The following is a 27,749-nucleotide window of genomic DNA, read 5'->3' as shown; positions in this document are numbered from 1 at the left end:
GATTTTATATAGAAAACATTGTTTTCTGTAAAATGTTGGGAAAGGGGTCAAAACGGCAGTTTTTGTGAAAGTTGTTTTGAATTTAATGAATCTGCTAACTTCTGACATTTTTTTCCGAAGCCAGAAAAATAGGAGAAGGGTTACAAAAATAGCTCTAGTTACACATTGGTAGACCCGATTTGAAATCCGACTTGTTGCTTGAAAAGCTGAAGATTAGGGGTAGATTTTATATAGAAAACATTGTTTTCTGTAAAATGTTGGGAAAGGGGTCAAAACGGCAGTTTTTGTGAAAGTTGTTTTGAATTTAATGAATCTGCTAACTTCTGACATTTTTTACCGAAGCCAGAAAAACAGGCGAAGGGTTACAAAAATAGATCTAGTTACAGTTTGGTAGACCCGATTTGAAATCCGACTTGTTGCTTGAAAAGCTGAAGAGTAGGGGTAGATTTTATATAGAAAACATTGTTTTCTGTAAAATGTTGGGAAAGGGGTCAAAACGGCAGTTTTTGTGAAAGTTGTTTTGAATTTAATGAATCTGCTAACTTCTGACATTTTTTACCGAAGCCAGAAAAACAAGCGAAGGGTTACAAAAATAGCTCTAGTTACAGATTGGTAGACCCGATTTGAAATCCGACTTGTTGCTTGAAAAGCAAAAGATTAGGGGTAGATTTTATATAGAAAACATTGTTTTCTGTAAAATGTTGGGAAAGGGGTCAAAACGGCAGTTTTTGTGAAAGTTGTTTTGAATTTAATGAATCTGCTAACTTCTGACATTTTTTACCGAAGCCAGAAAAACAGGCGAAGGGTTACAAAAATAGCTCTAGTTACAGATTGGTAGACCCGATTTGAAATCCGACTTGTTGCTTGAAAAGCTGAAGATTAGGGGTAGATTTTATATAGAAAACATTGTTTTCTGTAAAATGTTGGAAAAGGGGTCAAAACGGCAGTTTTTGTGAAAGTTGTTTTGAATTTAATGAATCTGCTAACTTCTGACATTTTTTTCCGAAGCCAGAAAAACAGGAGAAGGGTTACAAAAATAGATCTAGTTACACATTGGTAGACCCGATTTGAAATCCGACTTGTTGCTTGAAAAGCTGAAGATTAGGGGTAGATTTTATATAGAAAACATTGTTTTCTGTAAAATGTTGGGAAAGGGGTCAAAACGGCAGTTTTTGTGAAAGTTGTTTTGAATTTAATGAATCTGCTAACTTCTGACATTTTTTACCGAAGTCAGAAAAACAGGCGAAGGGTTACAAAAATAGCTCTAGTTACAGATTGGTAGACCCGATTTGAAATCCGACTTGTTGCTTGAAAAACTGAAGATTAGGGGTAGATTTTATATAGAGTGTAAAATGTTGGGAAAGGGGTCAAAACGGCAGTTTTTGTGAAAGTTGTTTTGAATTTAAAGAATCTGCTAACTTCTGACATTTTTTACCGAAGCCAGAAAAACAGGCGAAGGGTTACAAAAATAGCTCTAGTTACAGTTTGGTAGACCCGATTTGAAATCCGACTTGTTGCTTGAAAAGCTGAAGATTAGGGGTAGATTTTATATAGAAAACATTGTTTTCTGTAAAATGTTGGGAAAGGGATCAAAACGGCAGTTTTTGTGAAAGTTGTTTTGAATTTAATGAAACTGCTAACTTCTGACATTTTTTTCCGAAGCCAGAAAAACAGGAGAAGGGTTACAAAAATAGCTCTAGTTACACATTTGTAGACCCGATTTGAAATCCGACTTGTTGCTTGAAAAGCTGAAGATTAGGGGTAGATTTTATATAGAAAACATTGTTTTCTGTAAAATGTTGGGAAAGGGGTCAAAACGGCAGTTTTTGTGAAAGTTGTTTTGAATTTAATGAATCTGCTAACTTCTGACATTTTTTACCGAAGCCAGAAAAACAGGCGAAGGGTTACAAAAATAGCTCTAGTTACAGATTGGTAGACCCGATTTGAAATCCGACTTGTTGCTTGAAAAGCTGAAGATTAGGGGTAGATTTTATATAGAAAACATTGTTTTCTGTAAAATGTTGGGAAAGGGGTCAAAACGGCAGTTTTTGTGAAAGTTGTTTTGAATTTAATGAATCTGCTAACTTCTGACATTTTTTACCGAGGCCAGAAAAACAGGCGAAGGGTTACAAAAATAGCTCTAGTTACAGTTTGGTAGACCCGATTTGAAATCCGACTTGTTGCTTGAAAAGCTGAAGATTAGGGGTAGATTTTATATAGAAAACATTGTTTTCTGTAAAATGTTGGGAAAGGGGTCAAAACGGCAGTTTTTGTGAAAGTTGTTTTGAATTTAATGAATCTGCTATCTTCTGACATTTTTTAACGAAGTCAGAAAAACAAGCGAAGGGTTACAAAAATAGCTCTAGTTACAGATTACTAGACCCGATTTGAAATCCGACTTGTTGCTTGAAAAGCTGAAGATTAGGGGTAGATTTTATATAGAAAACATTGTTTTCTGTAAAATGTTGGGAAAGGGGTCAAAACGGCAGTTTTTGTGAAAGTTGTTTTGAATTTAATGAATCTGCTAACTTCTGACATTTTTTACCGAAGCCAGAAAAACAGGCGAAGGGTTACAAAAATAGATCTAGTTACAGTTTGGTAGACCCGATTTGAAATCCGACTTGTTGCTTGAAAAGCTGAAGAGTAGGGGTAGATTTTATATAGAAAACATTGTTTTCTGTAAAATGTTGGGAAAGGGGTCAAAACGGCAGTTTTTGTGAAAGTTGTTTTGAATTTAATGAATCTGCTAACTTCTGACATTTTTTACCGAAGCCAGAAAAACAAGCGAAGGGTTACAAAAATAGCTCTAGTTACAGATTGGTAGACCCGATTTGAAATCCGACTTGTTGCTTGAAAAGCAAAAGATTAGGGGTAGATTTTATATAGAAAACATTGTTTTCTGTAAAATGTTGGGAAAGGGGTCAAAACGGCAGTTTTTGTGAAAGTTGTTTTGAATTTAATGAATCTGCTAACTTCTGACATTTTTTACCGAAGCCAGAAAAACAGGCGAAGGGTTACAAAAATAGCTCTAGTTACAGATTGGTAGACCCGATTTGAAATCCGACTTGTTGCTTGAAAAGCTGAAGATTAGGGGTAGATTTTATATAGAAAACATTGTTTTCTGTAAAATGTTGGGAAAGGGGTCAAAACGGCAGTTTTTGTGAAAGTTGTTTTGAATTTAATGAATCTGCTAACTTCTGACATTTTTTTCCGAAGCCAGAAAAACAGGAGAAGGGTTACAAAAATAGATCTAGTTACACATTGGTAGACCCGATTTGAAATCCGACTTGTTGCTTGAAAAGCTGAAGATTAGGGGTAGATTTTATATAGAAAACATTGTTTTCTGTAAAATGTTGGGAAAGGGGTCAAAACGGCAGTTTTTGTGAAAGTTGTTTTGAATTTAATGAATCTGCTAACTTCTGACATTTTTTACCGAAGTCAGAAAAACAGGCGAAGGGTTACAAAAATAGCTCTAGTTACAGATTGGTAGACCCGATTTGAAATCCGACTTGTTGCTTGAAAAGCTGAAGATTAGGGGTAGATTTTATATAGAAAACATTGTTTTCTGTAAAATGTTGGGAAAGGGGTCAAAACGGCAGTTTTTGTGAAAGTTGTTTTGAATTTAATGAATCTGCTAACTTCTGACATTTTTTACCGAAGCCAGAAAAACAGGCGAAGGGTTACAAAAATAGCGCTAGTTACAGATTGGTAGACCCGATTTGAAATCCGACTTGTTGCTTGAAAAGCTGAAGATTAGGGGTAGATTTTATATAGAAAACATTGTTTTCTGTAAAATGTTGGGAAAGGGGTCAAAACGGCAGTTTTTGTGAAAGTTGTTTTGAATTTAATGAATCTGCTAACTTCTGACATTTTTTACCGAAGCCAGAAAAACAGGCGAAGGGTTACAAAAATAGCTCTAGTTACAGTTTGGTAGACCCGATTTGAAATCCGACTTGTTGCTTGAAAAGCTGAAGATTAGGGGTAGATTTTATATAGAGTGTAAAATGTTGGGAAAGGGGTCAAAACGGCAGTTTTTGTGAAAGTTGTTTTGAATTTAAAGAATCTGCTAACTTCTGACATTTTTTACCGAAGCCAGAAAAACAGGCGAAGGGTTACAAAAATAGCTCTAGTTACAGATTGGTAGACCCGATTTGAAATCCGACTTGTTGCTTGAAAAGCTGAAGATTAGGGGTAGATTTTATATAGAAAACATTGTTTTCTGTAAAATGTTGGGAAAGGGGTCAAAACGGCAGTTTTTGTGAAAGTTGTTTTGAATTTAATGAATCTGCTAACTTCTGACATTTTTTTCCGAAGCCAGAAAAACAGGCGAAGGGTTACAAAAATAGCTCTAGTTACAGTTTGGTAGACCCGATTTGAAATCCGACTTGTTGCTTGAAAAGCTGAAGATTAGGGGTAGATTTTATATAGAGTGTAAAATGTTGGGAAAGGGGTCAAAACGGCAGTTTTTGTGAAAGTTGTTTTGAATTTAAAGAATCTGCTAACTTCTGACATTTTTTACCGAAGCCAGAAAAACAGGCGAAGGGTTACAAAAATAGCTCTAGTTACAGTTTGGTAGACCCGATTTGAAATCCGACTTGTTGCTTGAAAAGCTGAAGATTAGGGGTAGATTTTATATAGAAAACATTGTTTTCTGTAAAATGTTGGGAAAGGGGTCAAAACGGCAGTTTTTGTGAAAGTTGTTTTGAATTTAATGAATCTGCTAACTTCTGACATTTTTTACCGAAGCCAGAAAAACAAGCGAAGGGTTACAAAAATAGCTCTAGTTACAGATTGGTAGACCCGATTTGAAATCCGACTTGTTGCTTGAAAAGCTGAAGATTAGGGGTAGATTTTATATAGAAAACATTGTTTTCTGTAAAATGTTGGGAAAGGGGTCAAAACGGCAGTTTTTGTGAAAGTTGTTTTGAATTTAATGAAACTGCTAACTTCTGACATTTTTTTCCGAAGCCAGAAAAACAGGAGAAGGGTTACAAAAATAGCTCTAGTTACACATTTGTAGACCCGATTTGAAATCCGACTTGTTGCTTGAAAAGCTGAAGATTAGGGGTAGATTTTATATAGAAAACATTGTTTTCTGTAAAATGTTGGGAAAGGGGTCAAAACGGCAGTTTTTGTGAAAGTTGTTTTGAATTTAATGAATCTGCTAACTTCTGACATTTTTTACCGAAGCCAGAAAAACAGGCGAAGGGTTACAAAAATAGCTCTAGTTACAGATTGGTAGACCCGATTTGAAATCCGACTTGTTGCTTGAAAAGCTGAAGATTAGGGGTAGATTTTATATAGAAAACATTGTTTTCTGTAAAATGTTGGGAAAGGGGTCAAAACGGCAGTTTTTGTGAAAGTTGTTTTGAATTTAATGAATCTGCTAACTTCTGACATTTTTTACCGAGGCCAGAAAAACAGGCGAAGGGTTACAAAAATAGCTCTAGTTACAGTTTGGTAGACCCGATTTGAAATCCGACTTGTTGCTTGAAAAGCTGAAGATTAGGGGTAGATTTTATATAGAGTGTAAAATGTTGGGAAAGGGGTCAAAACGGCAGTTTTTGTGAAAGTTGTTTTGAATTTAAAGAATCTGCTAACTTCTGACATTTTTTACCGAAGCCAGAAAAACAGGCGAAGGGTTACAAAAATAGCTCTAGTTACAGATTGGTAGACCCGATTTGAAATCCGACTTGTTGCTTGAAAAGCTGAAGATTAGGGGTAGATTTTATATAGAAAACATTGTTTTCTGTAAAATGTTGGGAAAGGGGTCAAAACGGCAGTTTTTGTGAAAGTTGTTTTGAATTTAATGAATCTGCTATCTTCTGACATTTTTTAACGAAGTCAGAAAAACAAGCGAAGGGTTACAAAAATAGCTCTAGTTACAGATTACTAGACCCGATTTGAAATCCGACTTGTTGCTTGAAAAGCTGAAGATTAGGGGTAGATTTTATATAGAAAACATTGTTTTCTGTAAAATGTTGGGAAAGGGGTCAAAACGGCAGTTTTTGTGAAAGTTGTTTTGAATTTAATGAATCTGCTAACTTCTGACATTTTTTACCGAAGCCAGAAAAACAGGCGAAGGGTTACAAAAATAGATCTAGTTACAGTTTGGTAGACCCGATTTGAAATCCGACTTGTTGCTTGAAAAGCTGAAGAGTAGGGGTAGATTTTATATAGAAAACATTGTTTTCTGTAAAATGTTGGGAAAGGGGTCAAAACGGCAGTTTTTGTGAAAGTTGTTTTGAATTTAATGAATCTGCTAACTTCTGACATTTTTTACCGAAGCCAGAAAAACAAGCGAAGGGTTACAAAAATAGCTCTAGTTACAGATTGGTAGACCCGATTTGAAATCCGACTTGTTGCTTGAAAAGCAAAAGATTAGGGGTAGATTTTATATAGAAAACATTGTTTTCTGTAAAATGTTGGGAAAGGGGTCAAAACGGCAGTTTTTGTGAAAGTTGTTTTGAATTTAATGAATCTGCTAACTTCTGACATTTTTTACCGAAGCCAGAAAAACAGGCGAAGGGTTACAAAAATAGCTCTAGTTACAGATTGGTAGACCCGATTTGAAATCCGACTTGTTGCTTGAAAAGCTGAAGATTAGGGGTAGATTTTATATAGAAAACATTGTTTTCTGTAAAATGTTGGGAAAGGGGTCAAAACGGCAGTTTTTGTGAAAGTTGTTTTGAATTTAATGAATCTGCTAACTTCTGACATTTTTTTCCGAAGCCAGAAAAACAGGAGAAGGGTTACAAAAATAGATCTAGTTACACATTGGTAGACCCGATTTGAAATCCGACTTGTTGCTTGAAAAGCTGAAGATTAGGGGTAGATTTTATATAGAAAACATTGTTTTCTGTAAAATGTTGGGAAAGGGGTCAAAACGGCAGTTTTTGTGAAAGTTGTTTTGAATTTAATGAATCTGCTAACTTCTGACATTTTTTACCGAAGTCAGAAAAACAGGCGAAGGGTTACAAAAATAGCTCTAGTTACAGATTGGTAGACCCGATTTGAAATCCGACTTGTTGCTTGAAAAGCTGAAGATTAGGGGTAGATTTTATATAGAAAACATTGTTTTCTGTAAAATGTTGGGAAAGGGGTCAAAACGGCAGTTTTTGTGAAAGTTGTTTTGAATTTAATGAATCTGCTAACTTCTGACATTTTTTACCGAAGCCAGAAAAACAGGCGAAGGGTTACAAAAATAGCGCTAGTTACAGATTGGTAGACCCGATTTGAAATCCGACTTGTTGCTTGAAAAGCTGAAGATTAGGGGTAGATTTTATATAGAAAACATTGTTTTCTGTAAAATGTTGGGAAAGGGGTCAAAACGGCAGTTTTTGTGAAAGTTGTTTTGAATTTAATGAATCTGCTAACTTCTGACATTTTTTACCGAAGCCAGAAAAACAGGCGAAGGGTTACAAAAATAGCTCTAGTTACAGTTTGGTAGACCCGATTTGAAATCCGACTTGTTGCTTGAAAAGCTGAAGATTAGGGGTAGATTTTATATAGAGTGTAAAATGTTGGGAAAGGGGTCAAAACGGCAGTTTTTGTGAAAGTTGTTTTGAATTTAAAGAATCTGCTAACTTCTGACATTTTTTACCGAAGCCAGAAAAACAGGCGAAGGGTTACAAAAATAGCTCTAGTTACAGATTGGTAGACCCGATTTGAAATCCGACTTGTTGCTTGAAAAGCTGAAGATTAGGGGTAGATTTTATATAGAAAACATTGTTTTCTGTAAAATGTTGGGAAAGGGGTCAAAACGGCAGTTTTTGTGAAAGTTGTTTTGAATTTAATGAATCTGCTAACTTCTGACATTTTTTTCCGAAGCCAGAAAAACAGGCGAAGGGTTACAAAAATAGCTCTAGTTACAGTTTGGTAGACCCGATTTGAAATCCGACTTGTTGCTTGAAAAGCTGAAGATTAGGGGTAGATTTTATATAGAGTGTAAAATGTTGGGAAAGGGGTCAAAACGGCAGTTTTTGTGAAAGTTGTTTTGAATTTAAAGAATCTGCTAACTTCTGACATTTTTTACCGAAGCCAGAAAAACAGGCGAAGGGTTACAAAAATAGCTCTAGTTACAGTTTGGTAGACCCGATTTGAAATCCGACTTGTTGCTTGAAAAGCTGAAGATTAGGGGTAGATTTTATATAGAAAACATTGTTTTCTGTAAAATGTTGGGAAAGGGGTCAAAACGGCAGTTTTTGTGAAAGTTGTTTTGAATTTAATGAATCTGCTAACTTCTGACATTTTTTACCGAAGCCAGAAAAACAAGCGAAGGGTTACAAAAATAGCTCTAGTTACAGATTGGTAGACCCGATTTGAAATCCGACTTGTTGCTTGAAAAGCTGAAGATTAGGGGTAGATTTTATATAGAAAACATTGTTTTCTGTAAAATGTTGGGAAAGGGGTCAAAACGGCAGTTTTTGTGAAAGTTGTTTTGAATTTAATGAAACTGCTAACTTCTGACATTTTTTTCCGAAGCCAGAAAAACAGGAGAAGGGTTACAAAAATAGCTCTAGTTACACATTTGTAGACCCGATTTGAAATCCGACTTGTTGCTTGAAAAGCTGAAGATTAGGGGTAGATTTTATATAGAAAACATTGTTTTCTGTAAAATGTTGGGAAAGGGGTCAAAACGGCAGTTTTTGTGAAAGTTGTTTTGAATTTAATGAATCTGCTAACTTCTGACATTTTTTACCGAAGCCAGAAAAACAGGCGAAGGGTTACAAAAATAGCTCTAGTTACAGATTGGTAGACCCGATTTGAAATCCGACTTGTTGCTTGAAAAGCTGAAGATTAGGGGTAGATTTTATATAGAAAACATTGTTTTCTGTAAAATGTTGGGAAAGGGGTCAAAACGGCAGTTTTTGTGAAAGTTGTTTTGAATTTAATGAATCTGCTAACTTCTGACATTTTTTACCGAGGCCAGAAAAACAGGCGAAGGGTTACAAAAATAGCTCTAGTTACAGTTTGGTAGACCCGATTTGAAATCCGACTTGTTGCTTGAAAAGCTGAAGATTAGGGGTAGATTTTATATAGAGTGTAAAATGTTGGGAAAGGGGTCAAAACGGCAGTTTTTGTGAAAGTTGTTTTGAATTTAAAGAATCTGCTAACTTCTGACATTTTTTACCGAAGCCAGAAAAACAGGCGAAGGGTTACAAAAATAGCTCTAGTTACAGTTTTGTAGACCCGATTTGAAATCCGACTTGTTGCTTGAAAAGCTGAAGATTAGGGGTAGATTTTATATAGAAAACATTGTTTTCTGTAAAATGTTGGGAAAGGGGTCAAAACGGCAGTTTTTGTGAAAGTTGTTTTGAATTTAATGAATCTGCTATCTTCTGACATTTTTTAACGAAGTCAGAAAAACAAGCGAAGGGTTACAAAAATAGCTCTAGTTACAGATTACTAGACCCGATTTGAAATCCGACTTGTTGCTTGAAAAGCTGAAGATTAGGGGTAGATTTTATATAGAAAACATTGTTTTCTGTAAAATGTTGGGAAAGGGGTCAAAACGGCAGTTTTTGTGAAAGTTGTTTTGAATTTAATGAATCTGCTAACTTCTGACATTTTTTACCGAAGCCAGAAAAACAGGCGAAGGGTTACAAAAATAGCTCTAGTTACAGATTGGTAGACCCGATTTGAAATCCGACTTGTTGCTTGAAAAGCTGAAGATTAGGGGTAGATTTTATATAGAAAACATTGTTTTCTGTAAAATGTTGGGAAAGGGGTCAAAACGGCAGTTTTTGTGAAAGTTGTTTTGAATTTAATGAATCTGCTAACTTCTGACATTTTTTTCCGAAGCCAGAAAAATAGGAGAAGGGTTACAAAAATAGCTCTAGTTACACATTGGTAGACCCGATTTGAAATCCGACTTGTTGCTTGAAAAGCTGAAGATTAGGGGTAGATTTTATATAGAAAACATTGTTTTCTGTAAAATGTTGGGAAAGGGGTCAAAACGTCAGTTTTTGTGAAAGTTGTTTTGAATTTAATGAATCTGCTAACTTCTGACATTTTTTACCGAAGCCAGAAAAACAGGCGAAGGGTTACAAAAATAGATCTAGTTACAGTTTGGTAGACCCGATTTGAAATCCGACTTGTTGCTTGAAAAGCTGAAGAGTAGGGGTAGATTTTATATAGAAAACATTGTTTTCTGTAAAATGTTGGGAAAGGGGTCAAAACGGCAGTTTTTGTGAAAGTTGTTTTGAATTTAATGAATCTGCTAACTTCTGACATTTTTTACCGAAGCCAGAAAAACAAGCGAAGGGTTACAAAAATAGCTCTAGTTACAGATTGGTAGACCCGATTTGAAATCCGACTTGTTGCTTGAAAAGCAAAAGATTAGGGGTAGATTTTATATAGAAAACATTGTTTTCTGTAAAATGTTGGGAAAGGGGTCAAAACAGCAGTTTTTGTGAAAGTTGTTTTGAATTTAATGAATCTGCTAACTTCTGACATTTTTTACCGAAGCCAGAAAAACAGGCGAAGGGTTACAAAAATAGCTCTAGTTACAGATTGGTAGACCCGATTTGAAATCCGACTTGTTGCTTGAAAAGCTGAAGATTAGGGGTAGATTTTATATAGAAAACATTGTTTTCTGTAAAATGTTGGGAAAGGGGTCAAAACGGCAGTTTTTGTGAAAGTTGTTTTGAATTTAATGAATCTGCTAACTTCTGACATTTTTTACCGAAGCCAGAAAAACAGGCGAAGGGTTACAAAAATAGCTCTAGTTACAGTTTGGTAGACCCGATTTGAAATCCGACTTGTTGCTTGAAAAGCTGAAGATTAGGGGTAGATTTTATATAGAGTGTAAAATGTTGGGAAAGGGGTCAAAACGGCAGTTTTTGTGAAAGTTGTTTTGAATTTAAAGAATCTGCTAACTTCTGACATTTTTTACCGAAGCCAGAAAAACAGGCGAAGGGTTACAAAAATAGCTCTAGTTACAGTTTGGTAGACCCGATTTGAAATCCGACTTGTTGCTTGAAAAGCTGAAGATTAGGGGTAGATTTTATATAGAAAACATTGTTTTCTGTAAAATGTTGGGAAAGGGGTCAAAACGGCAGTTTTTGTGAAAGTTGTTTTGAATTTAATGAATCTGCTAACTTCTGACATTTTTTACCGAAGCCAGAAAAACAAGCGAAGGGTTACAAAAATAGCTCTAGTTACAGATTGGTAGACCCGATTTGAAATCCGACTTGTTGCTTGAAAAGCTGAAGATTAGGGGTAGATTTTATATAGAGTGTAAAATGTTGGGAAAGGGGTCAAAACGGCAGTTTTTGTGAAAGTTGTTTTGAATTTAAAGAATCTGCTAACTTCTGACATTTTTTACCGAAGCCAGAAAAACAGGCGAAGGGTTACAAAAATAGCTCTAGTTACAGTTTTGTAGACCCGATTTGAAATCCGACTTGTTGTTTGAAAAGCTGAAGATTAGGGGTAGATTTTATATAGAAAACATTGTTTTCTGTAAAATGTTGGGAAAGGGGTCAAAACGGCAGTTTTTGTGAAAGTTGTTTTGAATTTAATGAATCTGCTATCTTCTGACATTTTTTAACGAATCCAGAAAAACAAGCGAAGGGTTACAAAAATAGCTCTAGTTACAGATTACTAGACCCGATTTGAAATCCGACTTGTTGCTTGAAAAGCTGAAGATTAGGGGTAGATTTTATATAGAAAACATTGTTTTCTGTAAAATGTTGGGAAAGGGGTCAAAACTGCAGTTTTTGTGAAAGTTGTTTTGAATTTAATGAATCTGCTAACTTCTGACATTTTTTACCGAAGCCAGAAAAACAGGCGAAGGGTTACAAAAATAGCTCTAGTTACAGATTGGTAGACCCGATTTGAAATCCGACTTGTTGCTTGAAAAGCTGAAGATTAGGGGTAGATTTTATATAGAAAACATTTTTTTCTGTAAAATGTTGGGAAAGGGGTCAAAACGGCAGTTTTTGTGAAAGTTGTTTTCAATTTAATGAATCTGCTAACTTCTGACATTTTTTTCCGAAGCCAGAAAAATAGGAGAAGGGTTACAAAAATAGCTCTAGTTACACATTGGTAGACCCGATTTGAAATCCGACTTGTTGCTTGAAAAGCTGAAGATTAGGGGTAGATTTTATATAGAAAACATTGTTTTCTGTAAAATATTGGGAAAGGGGTCAAAACGGCAGTTTTTGTGAAAGTTGTTTTGAATTTAAACCTGTTATGGCTGCACGCTGAATATTGAAAAAACTGGAAAATGTGTGCACATTTTCAAACGGCCTCCTAAGAAACTTTTTATTTTCCAATATGCATATATTTACTACTGTTGGATAGATAACAGTCTGTAGTTTCTAAAAAGGTTTGAATTGTTTCTCTAAGTCGAACAGAAATATTTTTACAGCCATTTTCCCAGCCGAATTGAGTTTCCCAAAATGCGATGTGTCTCTTTAAGACCTTCTCTATAAAAGGCCATTTGACTTGTGACCATAGGGACACGTCAGAGGCGTTCGTCAGACTGTAATGCGGAAGTGAGAATTGAAAGGAGTCGAATATCTCGTCCCTGGACTGAATAACAGAACTTCTTGTGAGACCTGCGCAGTTAAAATAAAAATCCGGGCGCGAAGGATAATTTGATCTCGGCTTCTGGAACAAGGTAGATAACGTTGAATATGATGCCTGACTACGATATTATTTGATACATGTCACAAAATCATCCTAAAGTATGTTTTTTCAATATACTTTAATTATATTATTGCAATTTATTCTGGACTTTAGATGTGAAACGACGGAAGAATTTTTTGAAGAAAAGCTTTCTAGCGCAGCAATGCTATCGTGCTAGCTAACCAAAGAGGGAAATAATTCGTTCTGGAACCCAACTAAAGACTCTACTGGACATTGGACCCCGTTACAACATTCTGATGGAGTACCAAGAAAGATAAGACCCAATTTGGGATGCTTTTTCATATATATGTCGAACTGTTGAATGCTAACTCTGCTAACAGTGCTAGGCTAGCGCTTGACTAGAATCAATGCTGCCTTATGCTAGCTTATGATGTTAGCTAATATAACGATATATTGTGTTTTCGCTGTAAAACACTTCAAAAATCGGAAATGTTGTCTGTATTCACAAGATATCTGTCTTTCATTAGTTATCCACCATATGTTTTTCTGAAATGTTTTATGAGGTGTAATTAGTAGCCGACGTTGGTGTATGTATTTTCTCTGGCTACTCCCGGCTGGATTCAGACTGTAGCTATGTATTAGCATTTTTGGGTAGCATCAATGTAAAACTGATTTATAGCTAAAATATGCACTTTTTATGAACAAAACATAGATTTATTGTGTAACATGTTATATGACTGTCATCTGAGGTCGTTTTTTCTGGGCTCTTTAGGTTGGTTTTAGTTTATTTCGGTTGGTTGTGCATGCTACTTCAATCATAATTCATACTTCATAATCATAATTCATACGTGTCTGTCCACTTTTGTATTTGGTGGTGAGCTAACATAAATATATGTGGTGTTTTCTCTGTAAAACATTTAAAAAATCGGACATGTTGGCTGGATTGACAAGATGTTTATCTTTCAAATGCTGTATTGGACTTGTTAATGTGTAAAAGTTAAATATTTTAAAAAAATAGATTTTGAATTTCGCGCCCTGCAGGGGTGTCATTTTCGGTCCGAGGTCGGGTTTGCACCCCAAACAGGTTAATGAATCTGCTAACTTCTGACATTTTTTACCGAAGCCAGAAAAACAGGCGAAGGGTTACAAAAATAGCTCTAGTTACAGATTGGTAGACCCGATTTGAAATCCGACTTGTTGCTTGAAAAGCTGAAGATTAGGGGTAGATTTTATATAGAAAACATTTTTTTCTGTAAAATGTTGGGAAAGGGGTCAAAACGGCAGATTTTGTGAAAGTTGTTTTGAATTTAATGAATCTGCTAACTTCTGACATTTTTTACCGAAGCCAGAAAAAACAGGCGAAGGGTTACAAAAATAGATCTAGTTACAGTTTGGTAGACCCGATTTGAAATCCGACTTGTTGCTTGAAAAGCTGAAGAGTAGGGGTAGATTTTATATAGAAAACATTGTTTTCTGTAAAATGTTGGGAAAGGGGTCAAAACGGCAGTTTTTTTGAAAGTTGTTTTGAATTTAATGAATCTGCTAACTTCTGACATTTTTTACCGAAGCCAGAAAGACAAGCGAAGGGTTACAAAAATAGCTCTAGTTACAGATTGGTAGACCCGATTTGAAATCCGACTTGTTGCTTGAAAAGCTGAAGACTAGGGGTAGATTATATATAGAAAACATTGTTTTCTGTAAAATGTTGGGAAAGGGGTCAAAACGGCAGTTTTTGTGAAAGTTGTTTTGAATTTAATGAATCTGCTAACTTCTGACATTTTTTACCGAAGCCAGAAAAACAGGCGAAGGGTTACAAAAATAGATCTAGTTACAGTTTGGTAGACCCGATTTGAAATCCGACTTGTTGCTTGAAAAGCTGAAGAGTAGGGGTAGATTTTATATAGAAAACATTGTTTTCTGTAAAATGTTGGGAAAGGGGTCAAAACGGCAGTTTTTGTGAAAGTTGTTTTGAATTTAATGAATCTGCTAACTTCTGACATTTTTTACCGAAGCCAGAAAAACAGGCGAAGGGTTACAAAAATAGCTCTAGTTACAGATTGGTAGACCCGATTTGAAATCCGACTTGTTGCTTGAAAAGCAAAAGATTAGGGGTAGATTTTATATAGAAAACATTGTTTTCTGTAAAATGTTGGGAAAGGGGTCAAAACGGCAGTTTTTGTGAAAGTTGTTTTGAATTTAATGAATCTGCTAACTTCTGACATTTTTTACCGAAGCCAGAAAAACAGGCGAAGGGTTACAAAAATAGCTCTAGTTACAGATTGGTAGACCCGATTTGAAATCCGACTTGTTGCTTGAAAAGCTGAAGATTAGGGGTAGATTTTATATAGAAAACATTGTTTTCTGTAAAATGTTGGGAAAGGGGTCAAAACGGCAGTTTTTGTGAAAGTTGTTTTGAATTTAATGAATCTGCTAACTTCTGACATTTTTTTCTGAAGCCAGAAAAACAGGAGAAGGGTTACAAAAATAGCTCTAGTTACACATTGGTAGACCCGATTTGAAATCCAACTTGTTTCTTGAAAAGCTGAAGATTAGGGGTAGATTTTATATAGAAAACATTGTTTTCTGTAAAATGTTGGGAAAGGGGTCAAAACGGCAGTTTTTGTGAAAGTTGTTTTGAATTTAATGAATCTGCTAACTTCTGACATTTTTTACCGAAGCCAGAAAAACAGGCGAAGGGTTACAAAAATAGCTCTAGTTACAGATTGGTAGACCCGATTTGAAATCCGACTTGTTGCTTGAAAAGCTGAAGATTAGGGGTAGATTTTATATAGAAAACATTGTTTTCTGTAAAATGTTGGGAAAGGGGTCAAAACGGCAGTTTTTGTGAAAGTTGTTTTGAATTTAATGAATCTGCTAACTTCTGACATTTTTTTCCGAAGCCAGAAAAACAGGAGAAGGGTTACAAAAATAGCTCTAGTTACACATTGGTAGACCCGATTTGAAATCCGACTTGTTTCTTGAAAAGCTGAAGATTAGGGGTAGATTTTATATAGAAAACATTGTTTTCTGTAAAATGTTGGGAAAGGGGTCAAAACGGCAGTTTTTGTGAAAGTTGTTTTGAATTTAATGAATCTGCTAACTTCTGACATTTTTTACCGAAGCCAGAAAAACAGGCGAAGGGTTACAAAAATAGCTCTAGTTACAGATTGGTAGACCCGATTTGAAATCCGACTTGTTGCTTGAAAAGCTGAAGATTAGGGGTAGATTTTATATAGAAAACATTGTTTTCTGTAAAATGTTGGGAAAGGGGTCAAAACGGCAGTTTTTGTGAAAGTTGTTTTGAATTTAATGAATCTGCTAACTTCTGACATTTTTTTCCGAAGCCAGAAAAATAGGAGAAGGGTTACAAAAATAGCTCTAGTTACACATTGGTAGACCCGATTTGAAATCCGACTTGTTGCTTGAAAAGCTGAAGATTAGGGGTAGATTTTATATAGAAAACATTGTTTTCTGTAAAATGTTGGGAAAGGGGTCAAAACGGCAGTTTTTGTGAAAGTTGTTTTGAATTTAATGAATCTGCTAACTTCTGACATTTTTTACCGAAGCCAGAAAAACAGGCGAAGGGTTACAAAAATAGCTCTAGTTACAGATTGGTAGACCCGATTTGAAATCCGACTTGTTGCTTGAAAAGCTGAAGATTAGGGGTAGATTTTATATAGAAAACATTGTTTTCTGTAAAATGTTGGGAAAGGGGTCAAAACGGCAGTTTTTGTGAAAGTTGTTTTGAATTTAATGAATCTGCTAACTTCTGACATTTTTTTCCGAAGCCAGAAAAACAGGCGAAGGGTTACAAAAATAGATCTAGTTACAGTTTGGTAGACCCGATTTGAAATCCGACTTGTTGCTTGAAAAGCTGAAGAGTAGGGGTAAATTTTATATAGAAAACATTGTTTTCTGTAAAATGTTGGGAAAGGGGTCAAAACGGCAGTTTTTTTGAAAGTTGTTTTGAATTTAATGAATCTGCTAACTTCTGACATTTTTTACCGAAGCCAGAAAAACAAGCGAAGGGTTACAAAAATAGCTCTAGTTACAGATTGGTAGACCCGATTTGAAATCCGACTTGTTGCTTGAAAAGCAAAAGATTAGGGGTAGATTTTATATAGAAAACATTGTTTTCTGTAAAATGTTGGGAAAGGGGTCAAAACGACAGTTTTTGTGAAAGTTGTTTTGAATTTAATGAATCTGCTAACTTCTGACATTTTTTACCGAAGCCAGAAAGACAAGCGAAGGGTTACAAAAATAGCTCTAGTTACAGATTGGTAGACCCGATTTGAAATCCGACTTGTTGCTTGAAAAGCTGAAGACTAGGGGTAGATTATATATAGAAAACATTGTTTTCTGTAAAATGTTGGGAAAGGGGTCAAAACGGCAGTTTTTGTGAAAGTTGTTTTGAATTTAATGAATCTGCTAACTTCTGACATTTTTTATCGAAGCCAGAAAAACAGGCGAAGGGTTACAAAAATAGATCTAGTTACAGTTTGGTAGACCCGATTTGAAATCCGACTTGTTGCTTGAAAAGCTGAAGAGTTAGGGGTAGATTTTATATAGAAAACATTGTTTTCTGTAAAATGTTGGGAAAGGGGTCAAAACGGCAGTTTTTGTGAAAGTTGTTTTGAATTTAATGAATCTGCTAACTTCTGACATTTTTTACCGAAGCCAGAAAAACAAGCGAAGGGTTACAAAAATAGCTCTAGTTACAGATTGGTAGACCCGATTTGAAATCCGACTTGTTGCTTGAAAAGCAAAAGATTAGGGGTAGATTTTATATAGAAAACATTGTTTTCTGTAAAATGTTGGGAAAGGGGTCAAAACGACAGTTTTTGTGAAAGTTGTTTTGAATTTAATGAATCTGCTAACTTCTGACATTTTTTACCGAAGCCAGAAAAACAGGCGAAGGGTTACAAAAATAGCGCTAGTTATAGATTGGTAGACCCGATTTGAAATCCGACTTGTTGCTTGAAAAGCTGAAGAGTAGGGGTAGATTTTATATAGAAAACATTGTTTTCTGTAAAATGTTGGGAAAGGGGTCAAAACGGCAGTTTTTGTGAAAGTTGTTTTGAATTTAATGAATCTGCTAACTTCTGACATTTTTTACCGAAGCCAGAAAAACAAGCGAAGGGTTACAAAAATAGCTCTAGTTACAGATTGGTAGACCCGATTTGAAATCCGACTTGTTGCTTGAAAAGCTGAAGATTAGGGGTAGATTTTATATAGAGTGTAAAATGTTGGGAAAGGGGTCAAAACGGCAGTTTTTGTGAAAGTTGTTTTGAATTTAAAGAATCTGCTAACTTCTGATATTTTTTACCGAAGCCAGAAAAACAGGCGAAGGGTTACAAAAATAGCTCTAGTTACAGTTTGGTAGACCCGATTTGAAATCCGACTTGTTGCTTGAAAAGCTGAAGATTAGGGGTAGATTTTATATAGAAAACATTGTTTTCTGTAAAATGTTGGGAAAGGGGTCAAAACGGCAGTTTTTGTGAAAGTTGTTTTGAATTTAATGAATCGGCTAACTTCTGATATTTTTTACCGAAGCCAGAAAAACAAGCGAAGGGTTACAAAAATAGCTCTAGTTACAGATTGGTAGACCCGATTTGAAATCCGACTTGTTGCTTGAAAAGCTGAAGATTAGGGGTAGATTTTATATAGAGTGTAAAATGTTGGGAAAGGGGTCAAAACGGCAGTTTTTGTGAAAGTTGTTTTGAATTTAAAGAATCTGCTAACTTCTGATATTTTTTACCGAAGCCAGAAAAACAGGCGAAGGGTTACAAAAATAGCTCTAGTTACAGATTGGTAGACCCGATTTGAAATCCGACTTGTTGCTTGAAAAGCTGAAGATTAGGGGTAGATTTTATATAGAAAACATTGTTTTCTGTAAAATGTTGGGAAAGGGGTCAAAACGGCAGTTTTTGTGAAAGTTGTTTTGAATTTAATGAATCTGATAACTTCTGACATTTTTTTCCGAAGCCAGAAAAATAGGAGAAGGGTTACAAAAATAGCTCTAGTTACACATTGGTAGACCCGATTTGAAATCCGACTTGTTGCTTGAAAAGCTGAAGATTAGGGGTAGATTTTATATAGAAAACATTGTTTTCTGTAAAATGTTGGGAAAGGGGTCAAAACGGCAGTTTTTGTGAAAGTTGTTTTGAATTTAATGAATCTGCTAACTTCTGACATTTTTTACCGAAGCCAGAAAAACAGGCGAAGGGTTACAAAAATAGTTCTAGTTACAGATTGGTAGACCCGATTTGAAATCCGACTTGTTGCTTGAAAAGCTGAAGATTAGGGGTAGATTTTATATAGAAAACATTTTTTTCTGTAAAATGTTGGGAAAGGGGTCAAAACGGCAGATTTTGTGAAAGTTGTTTTGAATTTAATGAATCTGCTAACTTCTGACATTTTTTACCGAAGCCAGAAAAACAGGCGAAGGGTTACAAAAATAGCGCTAGTTACAGTTTGGTAGACCCGATTTGAAATCCGACTTGTTGCTTGAAAAGCTGAAGTGTAGGGGTAGATTTTATATAGAAAACATTGTTTTCTGTAAAATGTTGGGAAAGGGGTCAAAACGGCAGTTTTTGTGAAAGTTGTTTTGAATTTAATGAATCTGCTAACTTCTGACATTTTTTACCGAAGCCAGAAAAACAAGCGAAGGGTTACAAAAATAGCTCTAGTTACAGATTGGTAGACCCGATTTGAAATCCGACTTGTTGCTTGAAAAGCAAAAGATTAGGGGTAGATTTTATATAGAAAACATTGTTTTCTGTAAAATGTTGGGAAAGGGGTCAAAACGACAGTTTTTGTGAAAGTTGTTTTGAATTTAATGAATCTGCTAACTTCTGACATTTTTTACCGAAGCCAGAAAGACAAGCGAAGGGTTACAAAAATAGCTCTAGTTACAGATTGGTAGACCCGATTTGAAATCCGACTTGTTGCTTGAAAAGCTGAAGACTAGGGGTAGATTATATATAGAAAACATTGTTTTCTGTAAAATGTTGGGAAAGGGGTCAAAACGGCAGTTTTTGTGAAAGTTGTTTTGAATTTAATGAATCTGCTAACTTCTGACATTTTTTATCGAAGCCAGAAAAACAGGCGAAGGGTTACAAAAATAGATCTAGTTACAGTTTGGTAGACCCGATTTGAAATCCGACTTGTTGCTTGAAAAGCTGAAGAGTTAGGGGTAGATTTTATATAGAAAACATTGTTTTCTGTAAAATGTTGGGAAAGGGGTCAAAACGGCAGTTTTTGTGAAAGTTGTTTTGAATTTAATGAATCTGCTAACTTCTGACATTTTTTACCGAAGCCAGAAAAACAAGCGAAGGGTTACAAAAATAGCTCTAGTTACAGATTGGTAGACCCGATTTGAAATCCGACTTGTTGCTTGAAAAGCAAAAGATTAGGGGTAGATTTTATATAGAAAACATTGTTTTCTGTAAAATGTTGGGAAAGGGGTCAAAACGACAGTTTTTGTGAAAGTTGTTTTGAATTTAATGAATCTGCTAACTTCTGACATTTTTTACCGAAGCCAGAAAAACAGGCGAAGGGTTACAAAAATAGCGCTAGTTATAGATTGGTAGACCCGATTTGAAATCCGACTTGTTGCTTGAAAAGCTGAAGAGTAGGGGTAGATTTTATATAGAAAACATTGTTTTCTGTAAAATGTTGGGAAAGGGGTCAAAACGGCAGTTTTTGTGAAAGTTGTTTTGAATTTAATGAATCTGCTAACTTCTGACATTTTTTACCGAAGCCAGAAAAACAAGCGAAGGGTTACAAAAATAGCTCTAGTTACAGATTGGTAGACCCGATTTGAAATCCGACTTGTTGCTTGAAAAGCTGAAGATTAGGGGTAGATTTTATATAGAGTGTAAAATGTTGGGAAAGGGGTCAAAACGGCAGTTTTTGTGAAAGTTGTTTTGAATTTAAAGAATCTGCTAACTTCTGATATTTTTTACCGAAGCCAGAAAAACAGGCGAAGGGTTACAAAAATAGCTCTAGTTACAGTTTGGTAGACCCGATTTGAAATCCGACTTGTTGCTTGAAAAGCTGAAGATTAGGGGTAGATTTTATATAGAAAACATTGTTTTCTGTAAAATGTTGGGAAAGGGGTCAAAACGGCAGTTTTTGTGAAAGTTGTTTTGAATTTAATGAATCGGCTAACTTCTGATATTTTTTACCGAAGCCAGAAAAACAAGCGAAGGGTTACAAAAATAGCTCTAGTTACAGATTGGTAGACCCGATTTGAAATCCGACTTGTTGCTTGAAAAGCTGAAGATTAGGGGTAGATTTTATATAGAGTGTAAAATGTTGGGAAAGGGGTCAAAACGGCAGTTTTTGTGAAAGTTGTTTTGAATTTAATGAATCTGATAACTTCTGACATTTTTTTCCGAAGCCAGAAAAATAGGAGAAGGGTTACAAAAATAGCTCTAGTTACACATTGGTAGACCCGATTTGAAATCCGACTTGTTGCTTGAAAAGCTGAAGATTAGGGGTAGATTTTATATAGAAAACATTGTTTTCTGTAAAATGTTGGGAAAGGGGTCAAAACGGCAGTTTTTGTGAAAGTTGTTTTGAATTTAATGAATCTGCTAACTTCTGACATTTTTTACCGAAGCCAGAAAAACAGGCGAAGGGTTACAAAAATAGTTCTAGTTACAGATTGGTAGACCCGATTTGAAATCCGACTTGTTGCTTGAAAAGCTGAAGATTAGGGGTAGATTTTATATAGAAAACATTTTTTTCTGTAAAATGTTGGGAAAGGGGTCAAAACGGCAGATTTTGTGAAAGTTGTTTTGAATTTAATGAATCTGCTAACTTCTGACATTTTTTACCGAAGCCAGAAAAACAGGCGAAGGGTTACAAAAATAGCGCTAGTTACAGTTTGGTAGACCCGATTTGAAATCCGACTTGTTGCTTGAAAAGCTGAAGTGTAGGGGTAGATTTTATATAGAAAACATTGTTTTCTGTAAAATGTTGGGAAAGGGGTCAAAACGGCAGTTTTTGTGAAAGTTGTTTTGAATTTAATGAATCTGCTAACTTCTGACATTTTTTACCGAAGCCAGAAAAACAAGCGAAGGGTTACAAAAATAGCTCTAGTTACAGATTGGTAGACCCGATTTGAAATCTGACTTGTTGCTTGAAAAGCAAAAGATTAGGGGTAGATTTTATATAGAAAACATTGTTTTCTGTAAAATGTTGGGAAAGGGGTCAAAACGGCAGTTTTTGTGAAAGTTGTTTTGAATTTAATGAGTCTGCTAACTTCTGACATTTTTTACCGAAGCCAGAAAAACAGGCGAAGGGTTACAAAAATAGCGCTAGTTATAGATTGGTAGACCCGATTTGAAATCCGACTTGTTGCTTGAAAAGCTGAAGAGTAGGGGTAGATTTTATATAGAAAACATTGTTTTCTGTAAAATGTTGGGAAAGGGGTCAAAACGGCAGTTTTTGTGAAAGTTGTTTTGAATTTAATGAATCTGCTAACTTCTGACATTTTTTACCGAAGCCAGAAAAACAAGCGAAGGGTTACAAAAATAGCTCTAGTTACAGATTGGTAGACCCGATTTGAAATCCGACTTGTTGCTTGAAAAGCAAAAGATTAGGGGTAGATTTTATATAGAAAACATTGTTTTCTGTAAAATGTTGGGAAAGGGGTCAAAACGGCAGTTTTTGTGAAAGTTGTTTTGAATTTAATGAATCTGCTAACTTCTGACATTTTTTACCGAAGCCAGAAAAACAGGCGAAGGGTTACAAAAATAGCGCTAGTTATAGATTGGTAGACCCGATTTGAAATCCGACTTGTTGCTTGAAAAGCTGAAGAGTAGGGGTAGATTTTATATAGAAAACATTGTTTTCTGTAAAATGTTGGGAAAGGGGTCAAAACGGCAGTTTTTGTGAAAGTTGTTTTGAATTTAATGAATCTGCTAACTTCTGACATTTTTTACCGAAGCCAGAAAAACAAGCGAAGGGTTACAAAAATAGCTCTAGTTACAGATTGGTAGACCCGATTTGAAATCCGACTTGTTGCTTGAAAAGCTGAAGATTAGGGGTAGATTTTATATAGAGTGTAAAATGTTGGGAAAGGGGTCAAAACGGCAGTTTTTGTGAAAGTTGTTTTGAATTTAAAGAATCTGCTAACTTCTGACATTTTTTACCGAAGCCAGAAAAACAGGCGAAGGGTTACAAAAATAGCTCTAGTTACAGTTTGGTAGACCCGATTTGAAATCCGACTTGTTGCTTGAAAAGCTGAAGATTAGGGGTAGATTTTATATAGAAAACATTGTTTTCTGTAAAATGTTGGGAAAGGGGTCAAAACGGCAGTTTTTGTGAAAGTTGTTTTGAATTTAATGAATCTGCTAACTTCTGACATTTTTTACCGAAGCCAGAAAAACAAGCGAAGGGTTACAAAAATAGCTCTAGTTACAGATTGGTAGACCCGATTTGAAATCCGACTTGTTGCTTGAAAAGCTGAAGATTAGGGGTAGATTTTATATAGAGTGTAAAATGTTGGGAAAGGGGTCAAAACGGCAGTTTTTGTGAAAGTTGTTTTGAATTTAAAGAATCTGCTAACTTCTGACATTTTTTACCGAAGCCAGAAAAACAGGCGAAGGGTTACAAAAATAGCTCTAGTTACAGTTTTGTAGACCCGATTTGAAATCCGACTTGTTGCTTGAAAAGCTGAAGATTAGGGGTAGATTTTATATAAAAAACATTATTTTCTGTAAAATGTTGGGAAAGGGGTCAAAACGGCAGTTTTTGTGAAAGTTGTTTTGAATTTAATGCTATCTTCTGACATTTTTTAACGAAGCCAGAAAAACAAGCGAAGGGTTACAAAAATAGCTCCAGTTACAGATTACTAGACCCGATTTGAAATCCGACTTGTTGCTTGAAAAGCTGAAGAATAGGGGTAGATTTTATATAGAAAACATTGTTTTCTGTAAAATGTTGGGAAAGGGGTCAAAACTGCAGTTTTTGTGAAAGTTGTTTTGAATTTAATGAATCTGCTAACTTCTGACATTTTTTACCGAAGCCAGAAAAACAGGCGAAGGGTTACAAAAATAGCTCTAGTTACAGATTGGTAGACCCGATTTGAAATCCGACTTGTTGCTTGAAAAGCTGAAGATTAGGGGTAGATTTTATATAGAAAACATTGTTTTCTGTAAAATATTGGGAAAGGGGTCAAAACGGCAGTTTTTGTGAAAGTTGTTTTGAATTTAATGAATCTGCTAACTTCTGACATTTTTTACCGAAGCCAGAAAAACAGGCGAAGGGTTACAAAAATAGCTCTAGTTACAGATTGGTAGACCCGATTTGAAATCCGACTTGTTGCTTGAAAAGCTGAAGATTAGGGGTAGATTTTATATAGAAAACATTTTTTTCTGTAAAATGTTGGGAAAGGGGTCAAAACGGCAGATTTTGTGAAAGTTGTTTTGAATTTAATGAATCTGCTAACTTCTGACATTTTTTACCGAAGCCAGAAAAACAGGCGAAGGGTTACAAAAATAGATCTAGTTACAGTTTGGTAGACCCGATTTGAAATCCGACTTGTTGCTTGAAAAGCTGAAGAGTAGGGGTAGATTTTATATAGAAAACATTGTTTTCTGTAAAATGTTGGGAAAGGGGTCAAACGGCAGTTTTTTTGAAAGTTGTTTTGAATTTAATGAATCTGCTAACTTCTGACATTTTTTACCGAAGCCAGAAATACAAGCGAAGGGTTACAAAAATAGCTCTAGTTACAGATTGGTAGACCCGATTTGAAATCCGACTTGTTGCTTGAAAAGCTGAAGAGTAGGGGTAGATTTTATATAGAAAACATTGTTTTCTGTAAAATGTTGGGAAAGGGGTCAAAACGGCAGTTTTTTTGAAAGTTGTTTTGAATTTAATGAATCTGCTAACTTCTGACATTTTTTACCGAAGCCAGAAAAACAAGCGAAGGGTTACAAAAATAGCTCTAGTTACAGATTGGTAGACCCGATTTGAAATCCGACTTGTTGCTTGAAAAGCTGAAGATTAGGGGTAGATTTTATATAGAGTGTAAAATGTTGGGAAAGGGGTCAAAACGGCAGTTTTTGTGAAAGTTGTTTTGAATTTAAAGAATCTGCTAACTTCTGACATTTTTTACCGAAGCCAGAAAAACAGGCGAAGGGTTACAAAAATAGCTCTAGTTACAGTTTGGTAGACCCGATTTGAAATCCGACTTGTTGCTTGAAAAGCTGAAGATTAGGGGTAGATTTTATATAGAAAACATTGTTTTCTGTAAAATGTTGGGAAAGGGGTCAAAACGGCAGTTTTTGTGAAAGTTGTTTTGAATTTAATGAATCTGCTAACTTCTGACATTTTTTACCGAAGCCAGAAAAACAAGCGAAGGGTTACAAAAATAGCTCTAGTTACAGATTGGTAGACCCGATTTGAAATCCGACTTGTTGCTTGAAAAGCTGAAGATTAGGGGTAGATTTTATATAGAGTGTAAAATGTTGGGAAAGGGGTCAAAACGGCAGTTTTTGTGAAAGTTGTTTTGAATTTAAAGAATCTGCTAACTTCTGACATTTTTTACCGAAGCCAGAAAAACAGGCGAAGGGTTACAAAAATAGCTCTAGTTACAGTTTTGTAGACCCGATTTGAAATCCGACTTGTTGCTTGTAAAGCTGAAGATTAGGGGTAGATTTTATATAAAAAACATTGTTTTCTGTAAAATGTTGGGAAAGGGGTCAAAACGGCAGTTTTTGTGAAAGTTGTTTTGAATTTAATGCTATCTTCTGACATTTTTTAACGAAGCCAGAAAAACCAGCGAAGGGTTACAAAAATAGCTCTAGTTACAGATTACTAGACCCGATTTGAAATCCGACTTGTTGCTTGAAAAGCTGAAGAATAGGGGTAGATTTTATATAGAAAACATTGTTTTCTGTAAAATGTTGGGAAAGGGGTCAAAACTGCAGTTTTTGTGAAAGTTGTTTTGAATTTAATGAATCTGCTAACTTCTGACATTTTTTACCGAAGCCAGAAAAACAGGCGAAGGGTTACAAAAATAGCTCTAGTTACAGATTGGTAGACCCGATTTGAAATCCGACTTGTTGCTTGAAAAGCTGAAGATTAGGGGTAGATTTTATATAGAAAACATTGTTTTCTGTAAAATGTTGGGAAAGGGGTCAAAACGGCAGTTTTTGTGAAAGTTGTTTTGAATTTAATGAATCTGCTAACTTCTGACATTTTTTTCCGAAGCCAGAAAAATAGGAGAAGGGTTACAAAAATAGCTCTAGTTACACATTGGTAGACCCGATTTGAAATCCGACTTGTTGCTTGAAAAGCTGAAGATTAGGGGTAGATTTTATATAGAAAACATTGTTTTCTGTAAAATATTGGGAAAGGGGTCAAAACGGCAGTTTTTGTGAAAGTTGTTTTGAATTTAATGAATCTGCTAACTTCTGACATTTTTTACCGAAGCCAGAAAAACAGGCGAAGGGTTACAAAAATAGCTCTAGTTACAGATTGGTAGACCCGATTTGAAATCCGACTTGTTGCTTGAAAAGCTGAAGATTAGGGGTAGATTTTATATAGAAAACATTTTTTTCTGTAAAATGTTGGGAAAGGGGTCAAAACGGCAGATTTTGTGAAAGTTGTTTTGAATTTAATGAATCTGCTAACTTCTGACATTTTTTACCGAAGCCAGAAAAACAGGCGAAGGGTTACAAAAATAGATCTAGTTACAGTTTGGTAGACCCGATTTGAAATCCGACTTGTTGCTTGAAAAGCTGAAGAGTAGGGGTAGATTTTATATAGAAAACATTGTTTTCTGTAAAATGTTGGGAAAGGGGTCAAAACGGCAGTTTTTTTGAAAGTTGTTTTGAATTTAATGAATCTGCTAACTTCTGACATTTTTTACCGAAGCCAGAAATACAAGCGAAGGGTTACAAAAATAGCTCTAGTTACAGATTGGTAGACCCGATTTGAAATCCGACTTGTTGCTTGAAAAGCTGAAGACTAGGGGTAGATTATATATAGAAAACATTGTTTTCTGTAAAATGTTGGGAAAGGGGTCAAAACGGCAGTTTTTTTGAAAGTTGTTTTGAATTTAATGAATCTGCTAACTTCTGACATTTTTTACCGAAGCCAGAAAAACAGGCGAAGGGTTACAAAAATAGATCTAGTTACAGTTTGGTAGACCCGATTTGAAATCCGACTTGTTGCTTGAAAAGCTGAAGAGTAGGGGTAGATTTTATATAGAAAACATTGTTTTCTGTAAAATGTTGGGAAAGGGGTCAAAACGGCAGTTTTTGTGAAAGTTGTTTTGAATTTAATGAATCTGCTAACTTCTGACATTTTTTACCGAAGCCAGAAAAACAGGCGAAGGGTTACAAAAATAGCTCTAGTTACAGATTGGTAGACCCGATTTGAAATCCGACTTGTTGCTTGAAAAGCAAAAGATTAGGGGTAGATTTTATATAGAAAACATTGTTTTCTGTAAAATGTTGGGAAAGGGGTCAAAACGGCAGTTGTTGTGAAAGTTGTTTTGAATTTAATGAATCTGCTAACTTCTGACATTTTTTACCGAAGCCAGAAAAACAGGCGAAGGGTTACAAAAATAAATCTAGTTACAGATTGGTAGACCCGATTTGAAATCCGACTTGTTGCTTGAAAAGCTGAAGATTAGGGGTAGATTTTATATAGAAAACATTGTTTTCTGTAAAATGTTGGGAAAGGGGTCAAAACGGCAGTTTTTGTGAAAGTTGTTTTGAATTTAATGAATCTGCTAACTTCTGACATTTTTTTCCGAAGCCAGAAAAACAGGAGAAGGGTTACAAAAATAGCTCTAGTTACACATTGGTAGACCCGATTTGAAATCCGACTTGTTTCTTGAAAAGCTGAAGATTAGGGGTAGATTTTATATAGAAAACATTGTTTTCTGTAAAATGTTGGGAAAGGGGTCAAAACGGCAGTTTTTGTGAAAGTTGTTTTGAATTTAATGAATCTGCTAACTTCTGACATTTTTTACCGAAGCCAGAAAAACAGGCGAAGGGTTACAAAAATAGATCTAGTTACAGTTTGGTAGACCCGATTTGAAATCCGACTTGTTGCTTGAAAAGCTGAAGAGTAGGGGTAGATTTTATATAGAAAACATTGTTTTCTGTAAAATGTTGGGAAAGGGGTCA

Source organism: Salvelinus fontinalis, chromosome 28 (genome assembly GCF_029448725.1).
Source record: "Salvelinus fontinalis isolate EN_2023a chromosome 28, ASM2944872v1, whole genome shotgun sequence".
Taxonomy (NCBI): Eukaryota; Metazoa; Chordata; class Actinopteri; order Salmoniformes; family Salmonidae; genus Salvelinus; species Salvelinus fontinalis.
Note: the sequence above shows the minus strand (reverse complement) of the source record.